The sequence below is a fragment of the Anticarsia gemmatalis genome, chromosome 21, assembly GCF_050436995.1.
Source record: "Anticarsia gemmatalis isolate Benzon Research Colony breed Stoneville strain chromosome 21, ilAntGemm2 primary, whole genome shotgun sequence".
Lineage (NCBI taxonomy): Eukaryota > Metazoa > Arthropoda > Insecta > Lepidoptera > Erebidae > Anticarsia > Anticarsia gemmatalis.
The window spans coordinates 9,294,056-9,314,021 of record NC_134765.1 but is presented as its reverse complement, the minus strand read 5'-3'; positions in this window follow the sequence as shown (position 1 = coordinate 9,314,021).

The window sequence follows — 19,966 nt, the reverse complement described above, 5'->3', positions numbered from 1 at the left end:
AATTGAAGTCATAATCGATTATAGAATATTAACTACTGTTATATTGCGACTTAAGGGAGAGCAGGTAGGATTCGTACATTTTTTACACTAAGTCGCATAAAATCAAAACTAATAGAAACTTCAAAAATAATTTTAATGCTGCTGATTAATTATGTATCTAGCTATAATAATATACTATTTTAGTGTTGATATAAAGTACCAAAGCAAACCTATGAAAACTTTCCTAATAAGTGGAAATTGTACGAAAGTACCCCACCCGCGGGGTAGCTTCGTACATAGACTAGGGTGCATTCGTACATAGTGGGGAGCCTTCGGGTATAGTAATTAAAAATGCCATTTTAGTTTAAATTATTCATTTATTATGTATGAAATTAACACGAAATCAGCCTTCTAAGTTTTTAACAACATAATTATTAATTAACAACATAGTTTTAGAAATAACTTTAATATTTTTATAGAGAATCAACATTAAAATTAGGTAACGTGATAAACACAAATAACAGATCTACCTATTGCACGTTATACATAGTGAGATCTTTTTCAAAGCTAAATATATTAGCGGTTCTGGCTGTAGAAGCAGATTTGGGTGGCGGCATTACACAGACTACATCTGTTAAAAACACTGTTCCCTCGTCTTTGGTATCGGGAAAAACAAATTTCCAGGTTCCTGGCTTCTTTCTCAGAAAGGAAACTTTGTATTCCATAGGGTTATATTTTGTTAGCACCTGGCCGATATAATATAAAACAGTCTTTTTCTTTTCAAACTTCACTAATATAAAGCTATCATCTTTCATATTTTCTGTCATAACAGGAATTTCGTTCTCAACATCGGATTCTTCACACAGTTCCTCTAAGGGAGAACAAGAACTTTCTCTTAAACTTATGTCAGTGTCATCTTCACTATCAGTCTCTATAGTTTTCTTTTGTTTCTTTGGTTTGATTGCTATATTTGAATCAGATAACAAGTTTAACGCACGTTTCATCTCCTTAGCCTTTTGTTTTCTCTCTTGCTCTTGTTTTTTCAACTCTTTTGTCTTTTCTATTTCAATCAGTCTATTTTTTTCGGGAGTATCTGTATATATCCTCGACTTTCCTGGTTGTTTTCCTTTCCTCGTCTTTTTATTAGAATTCCTATCTATTTTAGGGTATGGTCGTATCATTGCAGGTGATATCAATCCCACAGACGATGTAGATGGAGACGCAAGAGGCAATGACGATAACTGATCTGGTGTAATATTGCCGGGAATACTTTGTTGTGTGCTGTCATGTGGGACTGTTACTTCTATAGAATCAGAATGGTAAACTTGTACAAATTCTTCATCACTGAAATTCAATTTGTTTTATGGCCATATCCCAGTCTTTTCAAAAGCATTTGTGATATTTTTACAGTTGAATGATTCGAAATAAGCTATTTTCGCTAATTTTGGTATATTATATATATTAAGAGTTTTTCCCGGATTATTGATATGCCAATCATTAAAAGCAATCTTTAGCTTAGCCTTAAAAGGGCCAAATACTCCCACATCTAATGGTTGGAGACGGTGTGTGGTGTGGGGAGGAAATGATAAATAAATAATGCCATTATCACGGCCATAGTCCACCGCTCCTATTGTTATGTGACTCTCGTGATTATCAAGAAGCAGCAAAATGGGATTTTCTTTAGAACAAGAGGTTTTTTTTTAATGTGTTTCAGTACTTCCACAAATATACTCGAATTTATCCAGCCACTCTTATTAGCCATTCCTAGGCTGCCTTCTGGAGCACCTTCCATAAAGTGGTCTTTGAAGTGTACCCTGGGAAAAATTAATAGCGGCGGTATTGTGTTACCACTAGCTGAAATAATTCCTCCGAATGTAACGAGCTCACCTCTTTCCGCCGAAACAAGTTGACCAATTTGTTTTTGGTTTCTCTCTGCCAATACTTTTGGTGTGCTTAAAACTGTGGATATCCCCGATTCATCAAAATTATAAATCCGATCTGCAGTGAGAGAATGTTTCTTTAAGACCTTTTCTAGATTCTCGTAGAAATCGTTCACAGCCGTCTTGTTAAATCCGTAAGACCTAGCTGCACTGGTGTTTTCAGGTTTTCGCAGGCTTAAATTTGCATTTCGCCTACGATAACTGTCCAGCCATTCTTTCCCAGCCATTTTATTATGATTCCAGCTTGGTGGATAATGTAGTTGATTTGCTTTTGCAAATTCATATGCCAGTCTCCTTACCTGTACAAGTGTCAATCCATAATGCATTTTAGAACATTTTAAGATATACTCGTTCAATAAAGTTTCTTCTTCGGTGGTGAACACTTGATTCGACGTAAACTTCGATTTAAAAACTCGCTTCGTAGGGGAGTTACCTTCTCTTTCAGCAGCAGCCTCTTTATGGATTTTTTTTAAACGACTTTCAAGGGTTGTCGGTTTGACGCCGTATTTATTTGCGGACTTCCTAATGGATAAGGTATTATTCAAAACCTCATTTATCGCATCCTGCATTGCATTTTCGTCAACCTCTTTTGTTCTGGTCCCCTTTCTTATATATATTCGCGGCATGTTCCTGACAAAGATAATTAAATAATAAATAAACGTACTGTACCCTGGCGGGGTGCATTCGTACAGTACGAATGTACCCCACTCATCACTGTACGAAGGTACCCCAACAAAAACAACCAAAAACTAAATTCAATATAAAAATAACGGGCAAAGATATCACAAAATGTATTATTACGTATTAATCTAGGGCCCTTATTCAAAAGCAGACATAAATAACTTAATCGATTTAAGAATAATATATTATGAATTATCGTTTTCAAAGATGAATCGTAAAATTACTCACGCGGTGCGTAAACACGTATCAAGCTGCTCCAACGAATATGGCCGCCGCACTGGCCCCGCGCTTAGATGTTAGCCGACGCGTACGCACGGCAACGCAAGTTGTTTAGTAGCGTAGTTAGAACTACTGTACGAATGCTCCTTCTGTAAGAATCCTACCTGCTTTCCCCTAAATAGTTAAGTATGGATATACATAATTTCTATCTAAATAAAAATAGTATAAACCTTGTTCTTATCCTTGTGCAGTGCATTATTTGGGTCCCAAATTGCGGGCTCAGATTGATATAAATCAATAAACTTGAAAGTTTCTTCATTGCTCCACGCCATTGACATTTTGGACGATCGCACGCCACGGCAATATCACGCAACACAACGATCCCGGTCGTGCATGGAAGGAGCCTCCCCGCGGCGCGCCCTGGAAACAGATAGACCGGTAACGCAGGTTCTATGCTGGCCAATCTTCCCAAAAACAATGACTCACCAAACCCACAGAAATTACCACAACGGCACTTTTCAGAGCCAAACACCCCTGAACATACCAGCGCTCTATATACACAATGTGTAAATGGGGTTTGGCTAGTCGAAGCAACTGTGACTGCGGTGCCCCATCACAAACCATGGCTCATTTGATTCAGTGCCCTCTGTGTCCCACAACCTGCACAACTGAAGACCTTAACTTGGCGACGGATAACGCAATTGAAGTCGCCAAGTTCTGGTCAACAACTGTGTAAGTACATAAATAAATATATACGTATATAAATAAACGTATTATTGTAATTATGCATCATGGTGAGTCGTTGACACGACAGAAGAAGCGGCCGGTGACGAACTAAACAATGGCCGATTGTGTAAACACCACAGGACACGCTACGCCACGATTCCTTTGAAGTGTGCCCAAAAATCCCAGAACTCTCCGATTGCGCGCCACGATGGACAACTGTCCGCCATCATATACCATTACCCCCTGTACACAATGGCGATGGCCTGTAGTGGGCACGCATGGGCCATTGTGTACTGGGGGCTTAACACGTACCTACAATTACTGAAATAAGCACCGTCAGTGAAAAAATACCATTATATGCAATAACGCTATAAAAATAGCATTATATGCATTTGCATATGTAAAAATGCAAATGCATATAATCCGATGTCTAGTGATGAAACATACGTTTGAGCAGGCGAAACATATCCAGGAATTTCTGATCGAGCTAGTGAGATATAGGCAGGGGATTGTGGTGCTTTGCGTCGATTATAACGCTGGAACATATGATACATTTCACATATGAACTGTTCTCTTTCGTCTTCAGATAATAATCTCAACTTTTTGGCAATTGTTTTACCGTGTAAGTCACATTCATCATCTTCCGGTGGCTGTCGAGCGCTTAATGTCGTTTTGAGTGTCGAAAGACAATCTTTAACCGTTTCTCCAGCAATCAAAAGCTCTGAGGGATTGTTACGACGACGAATCGTTTTAGATATCATTTGTTGACTGTTTATATTATGACTCGGACCAGCCTCCTGAGCCTCCTCATTTGTTTCATTATTTGCTGATTGTTCCTGAAATATAAAAAAAATATAACTACTCGAAAATGTGCAACTTGTTTGTTTACCTTTATTTAAATACCTAAAAATACAGACTATAACGCTAAGTTGAATTTTCTTTTACAGATACCGACGCACATAGATAGGGGTATTTAGTTAATCTAGCTGGCCAAAAACATTTGTTTGGGGTTTTGAGTTGCTAAGAATGGGAATAAGTAATACAAGCGTAATGTGAACAGTATAATGTATTTTCTTTCAAATTCCATAAAAAAGAAAAAGGAAAAAAAAAGCGTTGAGGCTCAGAATGTCAACTTCCTAAAATGTCCCCTGGTACCAAAATGTCAACTTCCCATAATGTCCCTTTCCCAAAATGTCCATTTCCCAAAATGTCCCTTTCCCAAAATGTCCATTTCCCAAAATGTCCCTTTCCCAAAATGCCGCTTTCCCAAAATGTCCCCCATTCTTAGAATTAAGCGTTACAACCCAACTAAAAAATAAAAAACAATATAATAATCAAATTTTTAATTTTAAATATTTGTGGTATCAACTCTTTCGTCAATTATTTATTAGAAAAGGAATTCGAAATGAAATATAGTTATACAGGGTGTGGCGTAAATAATGGATAATCCTTTACCAGCGGATGGGCGACAACCCAACTGATCTAAATATCAAAATTTACCTCTGGCACAAGTATCATAGTTTTTGAGATTTTGGCCATTTTGTGTGTTTTTTAAAAAAGCGATTTACGCTCGTTCTTTTTGATGCTGTGATCACAATTTAAGGCTTTTTTTAAATCTGTTTTTTGCAAATAAATCCTGAATAGATGTGCTATTGAATCTACAATCTTGTTTTGTTATTACTACTTGTTTTTTATTTAAATTATGCATTCAAAGTTGAATTTTATAATCTTTCACAACTTTTGTGCAACTTTGAGCACTTGTGGTGAAAAAAAAATGTATGGTGGCTTTACTGCCCACGCCATAAATAATTTCTAAATTTTATTAGAATTCTAAATTGGTATAACATGCAGCATTAATACCGATTATTGTCAAAATATTACAACAAACTTAAATTATTAACACTTTTGCCGGTCGACTAATTTTATTTTATCAGCGCGTTTAAGCTAAGTTTGCTTTCAAATATTCATGTTTATAGGGTTATTACACTATTAAAGATTATTTAGATGATAAAAAAGCTTGGAATTGTGCTGCTTTTACCAAGTCTTTTTCAAAATAATGTATTACAATTTGATGAAAAATGATTTTTTTGTCAACAGAGTAGTTTTCTTTAGATTTCTAATTATCTTTATTATTTGAATAGTATTTATGTTTTGTATTTCTTTTTTTTTTCAACACTGCACACAAGTGCTCAAAGTTGAACAAAAGTGTTGAAAAATTATAAAATTTAACTTTGAATGCATAGTTTAAATAAAAGACAAGTAGTAATAACAAAACAAGATATTAGGTTCAATAGCACATTAATTTAGGATTTAAATGCAAAAAATTTTGGCCATTATGTGTGTTTAAGAAAAAGATTTACGCTCGTACTTTTTGGTGCTGTGATCACAAATTAAGACTTTTTTTAAATCCGTGTTTTGCAATTAAATCATGAATAGATGTGCTATGGAATCTAGAACGCGCTTAGCGTGAAAAAATTAAATTAGTCGACCGGCAAAAGTGTTAATAATTTAAGTTCTTTGTAATATTTTGTCAATAATCGGTATTATTGCTGCATGTTATACTAATTTAGAATTCTAATAAAATTTAAAAATTATTTATGGCGTGGGCAGTAAAGCCACCATACATTTTTTTTTCACCACAAGTGCTCAAAGTTGCACAAAAGTTGTGAAAGATTATAAAATTCAACTTTGAATGCATAATTTAAATAAAAAACAAGTAGTAACAACAAAACAAGATTGTAGATTCAATAGCACATCTATTCAGGATTTATTTGCAAAAAACGGATTTTAAAAAAGTCTTAAATTGTGATCACAGCATTAAAAAAAAACGAGCTTAAATCGCTTTTTTAAAAAACACACAAAATGGCCAAAATCTCAAAAACTATGATACTTGTGCCAGAGGTAAATTTTGATATTTAGATCAGTTGGGTGGTCGCCCATCCGCTGGTAAAGGATTATCCATTATTTACGCCACACCCTGTATATTATCAACATAATTATAAAAAAATAACTAAAACATAACTTTAATTAGAACTAAAACGTTCAAGTACACAGTAATTCAATAGGATTTCAATAGTCAGATACAGACTGACACAATTAAGCGTTAAATTATTATCAAAGGACTATGGGCGGAATCGTCCCCACCCATCAACAAAAATGAAATGTAGCTCAATTGATATATCTTGGCAAGACGATATTTTTATACTATGGCGACATTGCCCAAATGCATGGGGTTCTCATAGTATCTTACGTTTAAACAAATATCTCGTTAACGTATTATTGACGACTAATTCCAAAATACATGCTCATTTATTTATTAATTAGTGCACAGCGGCGGACGCCGCATGCACATAAAGATAGCTGGGTACAAAATAACCCCCTCCCCCCGCTCTCCAACCCACGATTTTAGATCTGATCAGATTTTAATCTGCCAGCGCATCTGTTAGACAGCATTATAATTGACGAGTAAAAATAATTATTGAAATATGAAATCAATAACATGTATTAACCATATAATGGAAATGATATAAGTATATACATATGAGTGCCTCTGTGGCGCGGTCGGTAGGATATGCGACTGCGGTGCGAGAGGTCTCGGGTTCGAATCTTGGGTCGGGCCAAACAGTCTTTTCTGAGATTTTCTGTTAAGAATTTCCTAGAGATTGCCCGGAGTTAGGAAGTTAAGGTCGAAGACCTCCGTGCCTCGGAGAGCACGTAAAGCCGTCGGTCCTGCGCCTGACCTCTCACTGGTCGTGTCGGTTATCCGTCCCACCAAACTATGAGAGTGATGGAATAGAGAGTGTACCTGTGTATTGTGCACACACTTGGACACTATAAACAAAGTCCGGCACAGATGGCCAGTTTCAATGAAACTGACCGCCGTAGCCGTATATCGGCTAGGAGGACATTATTATACATATGAGTTAGTACTGTAATATAACAATAATGTTAAAATAACTTACAAATGTAAAATAAAAATATACGTTAAATAATAATTACAGAATGTTTTTTTTTTTAAATATATATTCCCACTGATTTATCAAAAACAAAGGATTTTAATTAAATAGGGGGCACTTTATGAACACGTTGGTATCAGTTCCATGTTTGTTGGTAGGTGGGGACGGAGCCAATACATTTTTGCCCATAGTCCTTTAGAAATAAATTCAATTAAATAAAGTAAGTCTCAAAAATATCAATTTCTTTAAAAATTGTTCAATTGTGAGATGATTTCCTTGTAATTGTTTTAAATATCTTGCATATTTTCTATCGAACTCAATATCTCTGAGCCTTCTTCTGCGGTTGGTCTGCTTAAATAGTGAATCCTGTATACGGCCATCCCAGTATTTGCTTTCTTTTTTTATCTTATTTAAAAAATAATACAAATTTGGATTCTTTGGTATAAGGCTATTTACACGTCGGTGCCATCCTTCTAGAGCATTGGTGGTTCTATGGCGTTGGCCAGCGCAGCTTAATATTAACGGTGATTTTTTGGGATACCGGGTAGACTCGAAATAACTGCGAAAAAGCCTCATCTCTGATGTATTTGGCGCTGTTTCCAAAATATAATTCCATGCGCCTGGTATATGATTTGCCGGCACCAAAGGAAGAATGTCACTCATTCTAGTCACGTTACGACCAGCTCTTGATTTATTCAATTTTGTTTTTTTTTTAATATTTCCAAATCGCTGCATTGAAGTGATGGTAACAACCAGTCACTCTAGCCTGCGGAAAAACCGCCGAAACTGCGTTCGTGATGGCAATTTCATAATCCGATTTAAAAGTTTTAATTTGGATCTGTAAATTCTCTTTTATGAGACTAAATAAGCGCATATATGTTTGTTCCGATTTGTTTGGTAAGAGGGCGTATATAACCGGTACTATGTTTGTAGTATTTTCATCCGATGCTAAATCCATGTGCAACACAAACATTTGATAAAAAGGTTTTGGAGCTGATTTAAACGTCCCATCGGCATAGTATGAACCTGGCGTTCTCATTATTTTTTTAGCGATATTGCTGGCAAAAAATATAATTTTTTCCGTACTGCCATCTTCACATACTAAAAACTTTTTTGCTAAACTTTGTGGTATTTGAACTGTTTCAGTATTATTATGTACTAGCAAGTCTGTATTCAAATATTTTTTTCGCGCTCGGTAAAGAGAGCTTTTTAAGGAACGAAATGTTGGTATCAAGTCTCGATCATCACGATTTTCATTGCGTAGGTCTGCCAAAGTAGATTCGCAAATTTTTTGAATCGGCCCTAAATTATCACACACTTCCTTCTTCAACCTGATTTTTTCTTTTTTAATATTGATGGCAACAATATTATGTTCACAAGTATGCGTTGATTCTCTTAAAACAATTTTCCTGCTCTTATCTAATGTCAATGATGCATTACATGCGGTTCTATTAATACATCGCCATAACGTACTGTCTTTGTTAGTTTTGTTTTTGTTATACTGAAATCCCTTCCATATTAGTGTTTGATTTCCTTTTTGGTTACATATAAAGTCTAATTCCTCTCTCATTTTCAAGTTATTAATAAAAACACGTCACAAACAACAAAATTAAACGTAAGTATACACAATACCAGTGAATAGAATAAAATGTCAATGAATAACATATTTTTTCAAAAGTACCCACTTTTGTGAGATAAATATTTTTCTTGATAGTTTCGTTTAGTTTATGCAACATGTTTCAAAGAAAATTATTTTTAGAGGCTTTATTTATTTAAATTTCTTTTAAACTTGATAATATAAAATTTAATTACATAATATGTCGGAGGAAATGGTCAAGAACGAATAGGTAATTATCTAGTTCAATCAATTTAGTTAAGTTAATGTCAATTAGTTCAATTAATTTCTGGACGAACAAGATCGTCTAAATATGACCAACATAATTCATTCTAACAGTTATGATGTTGGTAGTTACATTTCTTTACTTCCAATCACAAGTGAGGACGATTATTTGTATTTTATTTTTTAGTTGGGTTGTAACGCTTAATTCTAAGAATGGGGGACATTTTGGGAAAGCGGCATTTTGGGAAAGGGACATTTTGGGAAATGGACATTTTGGGAAAGGGACATTTTGGGAAATGGACATTTTGGGAAAGGGACATTATGGGAAGTTGACATTTTGGTACCAGGGGACATTTTAGGAAGTTGACATTCTGAGCCTCAACGAAAAAAAGTTGTCAATTTTACTAATTATTCAATCAATCAATACATAAATTAATCTCATCCTGACTTTCGGATTGAAGTGTGAATGCTGGGTTTGGTGATGCAGATACAAGCATATACAATGTTTCAGAAAGAAAAGAAGACTTCTTATTTTTCTGTATTACCCTTGAGGCACTAAAATAGGCATCAGAGCTTAAAAGAAGCCTATTGAAAATGTCTCTGTTACAGGACTCTCTAGAAAATTTTCTTGAGTAATCTTGTCTGTATGACCTAAAATGCTTATAGCGCGCCTCTGCTGCTTCTTCAGATAGTTGCCCTATGGTTAACAATGCATTTTTTATTATGTCTGATCCGTGCACAAGTACTTTGCAAAGTGTGGGTGTCATTGGGTGCCACGGGTAAAGTTGCACGTATAAGCAAGCAGTTTCTTCTGCATATTTTTCTAAATTATATCGTATCCGCTCGAAATCGTTTCCAAAATCACTTTTAATCTATATATTAACTCGTAATCTATTCCTGTAATATCTGAGGATAGTTTTGGATCTTCAAAAAATCTCCTGCTGGTGTTGCCGTCATTTGTGTTTCCGAAGTTTGCTTTCGGCATGTCAACCAATAAGCCAGTTTCATTGCGAAACCTGGTCTGTATTTCGACTTTCTTATTCAACTCCATTTCTTTTTCTTCTGCTGATTTTCTCTGCCGGTACTTCTTCATGGGCAATTTATACGTTAGATGTAGAATGCTTTCAAAAAATCGTATTATCGCATGTAAAATGGAAAGACCGAATTCAGTAGCATCTTTTGAAAATCTCCTTTTGTCTTGTAAATTGTTGAATTCTTTGGAAACTTTCCCACAAATGTAGCAACGACTTGTGGATGTTGTGCCAGTAGCTGCGTTGCATACCTTTCCATCGACCATTGTCATTACAAATTGGGAATGCACTAAAAACTTTTCTCCGTCAATATCCACCTCAGTCGCAACCAAATTACCAATGGAATTTTTAACATAATTGATCTCTTCGTTTGTAATATCAGTTGTCTCTTTTACGAAGCGAAATCTTATTGGACGACAAAATCGGGCAGATGAAGGTGTTGGATTTTCCCATAACATTTTGCCCATTTGTAGCGGTTCATTAAAGTAGAGAGGTATTCCTGTGACCAGCGACTCCAAAACGACTGTACCATCCTTTGTATGAACTGCCAACGAGTTAAACAGCTCACATTTAAACTTACATAGGAACTGTCTGGCACACCGATCAACGGTTCGCCAGTAAGGAAATGTCCCGGGGTTAAATAAAGGTAAGGGTTCGCCAGGATCAGTAACATTAATTACACTCATTGGCCGTGAGTTTAAACAAGCCTCCACTTGATTAAAAAGTGTGGTAAGCTCCTCGTATGTGAGTGTAGCGTCGCCTATGACACGTTTTAAATGGGCCTTGGTGGACTTAACTCCTGCCTCCCAAAGTCCGCCAAAGTTGGGACTGTGCGGTGGTTGAAAGTGCCACTCAGTACAATTGATCTCTAAATCCTGTGCTATTTCTTGTTGAGTTGCCGTTAACTGCTGCAACTCCTTTGAACTACCCAAAAAGGTGGTACCGTTGTCACTCCACAACTTGGAACAGTGACCTCGACGAGCTACAAAACGTCTGAAAGCAGCCAGGAATGCCTGTGAGGTCATATCACTGACTACTTCTAAATGTATAGCGCGAGTGGCCATACATACAAAAAGACAGATGTAGCCTTTGTATGCGCGATGCCCTCGACCTTTTGTTGTCCTAATGTTAATTGGACCCGCGTATTCAACACCGCTATGTAAAAATGGTCTAGCAGGCGTGCAGCGTACCGCGGGCAAGGAGCCCATGAACTGATTTTTAATGTTGACTCTATGTCTAGCACATATGACACATCTATGCACCTGATGTTTGACAAGCGTTCCAACACCTATTATCCAATAGGATGATCTTAAATAGTTCATCATGACTTGCGGGCCACCATGTAGAGTTTTACAGTGGGCATCCGCTATGATGAGCTTAGTTCAATGACTAGAGCGAGGTAGATAATAGGATGTTTTGCCTGTTCGCTCAACAGAGATTTCTCGAGTCTACCTCTAACTCTCATTAGACCATTATCATCAAGGTAGGGACATAATGCTTTTATTACTCTTGATTTTAACTGTAAATAGCCTTTAGATTGTAATTGTTCGTATTCTAGAGTAAATGTTTCCTTTTGGACTACTTTTATGCAACATTTAAGAGCTGTATCTAATTCTACTTTTTGTAAATAGTTTGATTGGTATTTTTTATTTTCCAAAATCTTCGACAATAAGCTACATTCTAACTAATTTTAATAACTTTGAATATTTTTTGCGTATTGAATTATTTAAAGTCAAGAGACCTAATAAAAAAAATATCGAGTTTCTTTGACTTATGTTATTTAGTCCGCCAATCCTACAATTGTTGTTGTTAAAATATCAGTTTCTATATTGTGTCTAAAGCCCAACGCACACGACGCTTGTTTTGCTGCTAGATAGCTTGCTAGAATTTGCCGCTGGGTTCGAAGTTGGCTGTGGCGCTGGGTGCGCTGATGGCTCCCTTGGTAGGTTGGCTTCACACGGTGCTTGTCGCTAGGCGTGCATCGAAGTGACGCACCCATTAAAGAGACGAGTGTTTCTAACCTCTACAGTACCCAACAGTAATGGCTCCGTCGCAGAATGTCCACTTCTCAAAATGTCCACTGGTCGCAAAATGTCTCTTTCGCAGAATGTCCACTTCGCAAAATGTCCCTTTCGCAGAATGTCCACTTCGCAAAATGTCCCTTTCGCAGAATGTCCACTTCGCAAAATGTCCCTTTCGCATATTGTCCCCTTTTCATTTCTGACTTACTTTAATCATAATTCAATTCATTTTAGCAATTAGCTTTCACACATCATGTTTAACGTGTTTATTTGTATCGATATGGGTAAGTATAAAAAAAATATATAATAGTACAAATCACATTTATTTCTTTGCATAATCGCTTGATTTAAAGTAATTATTTTACCAACTTAATTGTTATTAACTCGCAATAAAAAAAATAAAAAATTTGAACACTCTTTAATACTTACGAACCGTTAACTGTAAAAATATTACTTTTTTTATAAATTGTGGCAATGTCAAATTATTTCGTTCTAATTGAACCAATAATGCCTTATATTTTTTATCAAAATAAATGTCAAGTTTTCTTCTATTGTCCTGCAAATTTTCAAAAAGACTATTCCTTATTTTCCTATCCCAGTATTTACTTTCCTTTTTCAACTTAAAGACAAACATGTACAGACTTGGTTTTCTTGGTATACGTCCTGTATTAACGCGTCGGTGCCAGCCTTCCAATGCATTCGTTGTTCGATGACGTTGGAAAGCACAACTCAACAACGTAGTAGACATTTTGGGGTACCACTGTTTTTCGAAATACTTTCTAAAACGGTGCATTTCAGAACTATTCGGCCCCTGGTTTATAATATAACACCACGTAGCTGGTATTTTATCTGCTGGCACGAGCGGTATCATCGCAGCGATTCTTGCAACATTTCTACCTTCTTTTGATTTTAATAAACCCATTCTTTTTGCATTCTTCCAAATAGCGGCATTAAAATGTCTGTAACAACCACTAACTCTGGCATCGGGGAATACAGCTTCCGCCGTGTTCATTTGTGCAATTTCATAATCACATTTGAAGTTTGTTATTTTAAAATTAAAAAAAAAAATTAAAAATTGTTTATTTTGCAATCCAATGACACACATTTACATGTTAACAGTAATAGCCACACTAGGCAGAGCCTGTATCGTGGCTAATCAATTCACAGCCAGTTTAACATAGGACTTATATTGCTTAGTTACAATTTAAAATAGTTTTAATACAATAGAAAAATTGAAATTAAAAGTAACAATGTATTAACTAAATAATTAATTGGCAATTCAAGTTTATTAGTATATGTTTGTGTGTGTGTGTGTGTGTGTGTGTTTGTGTGTGTGTGTGTGTGAGTTTGTGTGTGTGTGTGTGTGAGTTTGTGTGTGTGTGTGTGTGTGTGTGTGTGTGTTTGTGTGTGTATGTGTGTGTGTGTGTGTGTGTGTGTGTGTGTGTGTTTTAATACCCAATTTGGTTTTTAAAATTTGAAAAAGGCGGGTGTATGTGTCTTGTGTCTTGTTGGGTAATAACGAATATATTACCGGTACTATATTTGTACATTTTTTACTTGAGTTCATATCTAAATGTAAGACATACATTTGATAATATGGTTTTGGTGCAGACATAAAAGTCCCATCTGCAAAATATGAGCCTGGTAATTTTATAACTTTTTTTGCTTGAGCTGTTGCAAATATTAAAATTTTCTCAGTATCTCCATCTTCACAAATTAAGATTTTTTTTTCCAATACTTCCGGTACACTTATTTATTTATTTATTTATTTATTTATTCGGGAAAACTAACAATTACACACTAATATACAATAAATAAAGAGCATGCATAAAACAGTATGTGTGAGTGTGTAACTCACTACATTTTCCACAACTTATATACAAAATGATACAAGGAAACTTAGCACATTCAAACTTAATAACTAACTTTTCTAGTTCTTGTTTGAGTCACCATTTACATTTAGATTTTGTTATACATATACATTTTTAAATTTTACCATGTTTACAGTTCCTTTATTTTATTGTTTACCTCACTACGAAATTTACAGACAGATAATGAGAACATGTCTATATCCGCAAAATGCTTGTTATACGTATCTACTAAGCGACGTAGAGGTGCACGCTCCCCAGCATTAGTGCGACAAGAATGTACTGCAAACAGCGGCCGAGCGCGCACCTCTCGTCTCGTCACTTGCAGTTTCAGTGCTGTTATGTTGTAGTATATCTGTATTTAAAAAAGATTTACGTGCTCTGTACAAGGTATCTTTGATAGATCGAAATGAAGGTAAACAATCAGATCTATTTTCATGGAGGTTTGTTTGATATTCTTCAAAAATTTGCGGAATAGGTCTGAAATCTTCACAAACGATCTTCTTAAGACTTGAAATGTGTTCATGAATTGCATATTTTATATCAGCTGGCTCACATGTATGACGAGTTTTCCTTGTAATTGTTGTACGTGTTATATCTAACGTTAACGAAGCACTGCACTCGCGTCTATTTATACACCTCCACAAAGTACCACCACTTGTATTAGTTTTCTTTTGACTGTATCTATGATTACCAGTAATGAGTGTATGTTGTCCTTTTTGATTATTAACGAAACGGATTTCTTGCTCCATAATGCTTTTTGTTAATAAGTAATAGTAGAATAGGGTACACAAATGAAGGATAATTTCTGATAACCACTTCTAATGATATGACACAACTTAAAATATTTTGTAGGTACCCTCATTGTACTTTATTGAAATATTTCGTTTTACGTTTAGAAACACATTGTGTTATAATAGTTTCTTAAATTTTTTTAAAAATATAATGTTTATTTTTATTGAAAATTGTTTATTATTCATAGTAAAATATGTAACATATAAAATAATACAAAGACATCACGTAGCGTCATCTAGTACACTAGCTAGGAATTAAATGTGGAAAGTCTTACGAGTTTTATGGTTTAACCGTTTTATGATTGCGAGAATTACTTTAAGTCAAGCGATTATGCAAAAAAATAAATGTGATTTGTACTATAATATATATATTGTTTTATGCTTACCCATATCGATACAAATAAACATGTTAAACATGATGTGTGAAAGCTAATTGCTAAAATGAATTGAATTATGATTAAAGTAAGTCAGAAATGAAAAGGGGACAATATGCGAAAGGGACATTTTGCGAAGTGGACATTCTGCGAAAGGGACATTTTGCGAAGTGGACATTCTGCGAAAGGGACATTTTGCGAAGTGGACATTCTGCGAAAGAGACATTTTGCGACCAGTGGACATTTTGAGAAGTGGACATTCTGCGACGGAGCCATACAAAAATAAAACACATAATTATACAACAAAAGTTTAATCATCTGTCAATCATTGTTTAGTTTTAAATGTTTTATTAGTTATAATTTTCACCACTGGCTGATAAAAAAAAAATAGTTTTTTTGATTTATAATTTAAATTATACAAAAAAAATGTAATCATCTGTCAATCATTGTTTAGTTATAAATCTTTTTTAAGTAATAATTTTCACCATTGGTGGATAAAAAAAAAATAGTTTTCTGATTTATAATTTAAATTATACAAAAATAAATGTAATCATCTGTCAATCATTGTTTAGTTATAAATCTTTTATAAGTAATAATTTTCACCATTTATAATTTAAATTAACATTTAATATAACTCTCTTTTCAAACATTTCGTCTGACAAACGGTTTGCTTTCGGACAATTGATCATTGTCGCGTACGAAAACATACGTTCCACAGGTGCAGAAGAAGGTAGAGGGGTATTAAATTTTAAAAATATTTCTTTGATTTCCTTGTGACTATTTAATATTTGAAGTTCTCTGCTATCTTCTGCCAGAAAATGAGTGACTATAAGTTCAGCTTTGGATCTTGGTTCACTGCTCTGGTTGTCTGAATCCGAACTTGAATCTATTTCAAAATAATCATCCTCGCTCGACTTCGTTGGTGGTCTTTCTTGAGATAATTGATTTGGTAAATTCTTTAAGACTTCTTTTATGAGTAAATTTTTCATTAAATTATATTCTGCCTGGCCAATTAATGATGTCCATTTCAATTTTTTATATTTCGGATGAGAAACGGCAGCTAAAGCAGCATTTTCAGCTTCAGGTCCCGAAATTTTCAAAAAATCTTTAAACCTTGTTTGAACACTTTTGAGGTAAGATTCAGTCAGAGTGTTGCAGTACTCATAGTCTCTTACTTCAGTTAAATTTTTCAACTTTTTCTTCAACGAGAGTATAGTTGGCAAAAATATTCTGTAATAGGTTGCGTTTTCACCTTGAAGAATATCAAGCGCATCAGCGACAGGTTGAGTACATGAAAGGTATTCTTTTATATAGGTAAATTCAGATTCACGAAGTGGATTTTTTATGTTTAAAGCTCTATGAAGTGTTGCAGATTTTTCTTTTATAGTTGCGATTTTTTTCAAGGCATCATAAAGGCTATTCCACCTTGTCTCTACTGGCCTATTTAAAGTATGGCCAAGAATATTTTGTAAAATTTCAGCTGATTTTGGCCTATTTGCTGCTTTCCATAATGTGTTACATTTTTTGATTGTTTGGTCATGCATTTTCGATAGCTCCGTTTCCTGGTTTTCTAGTATTTTGTTAGCGTCGGTGGCACAAAGACTCAAAGTATGTGAAGCACATCTTAGGTGTAATGGCAAACGAGTCTCTAAATGGCTAATTGTTGAAGAAAGGTCATTAAGATACGTTAATTCGTCGTCTGTGCTATCAGTATCGGAGTCTTCATCGCAAGAATCAATAGTATTTTGCTCGTTTGAAACATTGATACGATGTACACCAAAGCTTTTAAATGCTTTCACAAAATTGCTGCCGTTGTCTGTAACACAAGCCACAACGTTTGTGCTAGTTAAGCCATACCTTGAATTAATTTCTTGCAACAATTCGTATATTTTGTCATAACTATGAGTGACTTTAAAACGTTGACATGCTAGTGCCCTTGAGACACGCTTTAAACTATCTGGATCAATCCAGTGTGCTGTTACACCTAAAAAGCTTCTTCGACGTCCAGACCAAATATCAACTGTGGTACAAACGTGTTTCACTTGATTTAGTTCTTGTTTCACTAAAGTAGACTCTTCATCAAAGAATTCCGTAATCATTCTTCCAAGTGTCCGCCGGCTCATGATTCTTAGATTATTGGCACCTATATTTAATCTACGTAAAATTTGTCTGAAGTAAGGGTCTTCAGTGCACTTTAAAGAAATCATTGTGTTGACAAAATACTTATCAATATCTCGATCGAATTCAGCTTGAGAATATGAGGGTACATTTGACAACCTTCGTGGTGATAGTTCGTTTGACGAACTGGAAGTACGAACGTTTTTCGATCTTTTTGTTTTAATATATTCTTGGTATTCTTGTATGGATTCTTGTCCATGTTTCCGTTTTAAATGTGTTTTAAAATTGGATGTACACAATCTCGAGCCTTTTATTTCTACTTTATTAGGCAGACATTTCTTGCAAATGGCGACTATTTTATCAGTTCCTGAAGAATCACGGAGTATCTCAAAGAATTTACCGTCAAGTATAGTGGGTTGCACTGCAGAAATATTGCTTGGTGACGGTAATGTCGATTGACCTGCAGACACAGATTCGTCCACTGAACTGTCATCTTCTATAAGTAGTCTTGCACTTTCACTCATTGTACGTAACACAAAAGTTTTTGCACTAATCACGTGTGCAGCGGGCTTAAGATACTAAGTAATATACTAGTAATAGTTATATAGTCTGTGGTGTAAAGTCGCGCCTTTTTCAATGTTCGTCTATTCTTTTTTACTTTACTCTGTATTTTACTCTGTGGGCATCATTAAAAGACAGTTGTTGTACTATAAAACTTTTCTTTAATTTCAAATAAATTCCACATAATCCAATAACTCTAATAGGTTATGGGCCCAGTATAGCCTTGATAATCGTAGTGAAAGTCAGTGAACATACAATTACAGTGAAAATCGCGAAAATATCGTATGCCGGTAAAACATAACCTCGAAGTGACTGTTGGTTTTACGGATCGAAAAACACTGGACATTACAATATTGTGTCAAAAATGTCGTCAAGCAATCCTCTCGTAATGATCGAAAAGCTTACTGGTTGGGAAAACTATTCCACATGGAGATTTGCAGTCAAAACATATCTCCAACACAAAGACTTGTGGGACTGTGTTGAACCTGCGCCCGGTGACTCTGTCGACTCAAAACGCGATATAAAAGCAAAATCTAAGATCATCTTACTGGTGGACTCTGTAAACTACGTTCACATTCAAGATGCAAAGTCAGCAAAAGAAGTGTGGGACTGCTTGGCAAGTGCATTCGACGACTCGGGGCTAACACGCCGTGTGGGATTACTTCGAGATCTGTGCACAACATATCTTACTGGATGTCTAAATGTCGAAGAATACGTGAGCAAAATTATGACCACGGCTCACAAGCTCCGGAACATCGGCTTTAAAGTAGATGACGAGTGGCTCGGGACACTGCTACTATCCGGTCTACCTGAAACATACAAGCCGATGATTATGGGTATAGAAAGCTCTGGTATGAAAATAACTGCTGACTCAGTTAAGTCAAAAATTCTACAAGATGTCAAAATATGTGAAAATGACACATCTGCATTTGCCGCCAACCATAACTACAAGAATAAGGGTAACAAGAAACAACCTAGAAGAGGCCCGCGCTGCTACAACTGTAATAGATATGGCCATTTTTCTGCGGAGTGTAAGTCGAAATCTTCTAAAAAGAATCAAGAGAGTTCAAGTTATGCCGCTGCTTTCATAGCTTCCACACATAGCCAGGAACAAGATCCTTGGTATATAGACTCTGGTGCTTCTGTACATATGACCAAACATAGAAATCTATTACAACAGGAAAAGGAGCCACTTATCAAGACTATAAAGGTAGCAAATGACAAGTTATTATCAGTTCACAGTACTGGTCAGTTGACATTAGATGTGTGTAATGATAAAAATCAGTACAACCAAATTCTGTTTCAAAATGTTTTGTATGTACCTGAACTGGCAACAAATCTACTATCAGTCAGTCAGATTATAAAGAATGGAGGTCAGGTAAAATTCAACAGTAAAGGCTGTTTAATATTTAATAAAAACAATGTTGTTGTTGCAAGGGCAAGCTTAATCAATAATATGTACAGGCTAGATATGAAAAGTGAACATGCATACATATCTGAAGTTGACAAGCAAGACATGTACCTCTGGCATCAACGCATGGGCCATCTGAATTTTGAAAGTCTGGAGAAATTAATAGATTACTCTGAAGGTGTACAGTTGTCTAAGAAAATTTAGAATATTACATGTGTTACCTGCCTGCAAGGAAAACAAACTCGCTTACCTCTAAAACAAAGTGAAACCAGCACTACTAAAGTACTTCAGTTGGTACACTCCGACATCTACGGTCCGATGGAGACTAGCTCGCTGGGTGGTGCAAGATACTTTATGACCCTAATTGATGACTACTCAAAGAAAGTTTTGTTTATTTTCTACACAAGAAATCTGATGCATTTGAGAAATTTAAAGAATTCAAGAGCC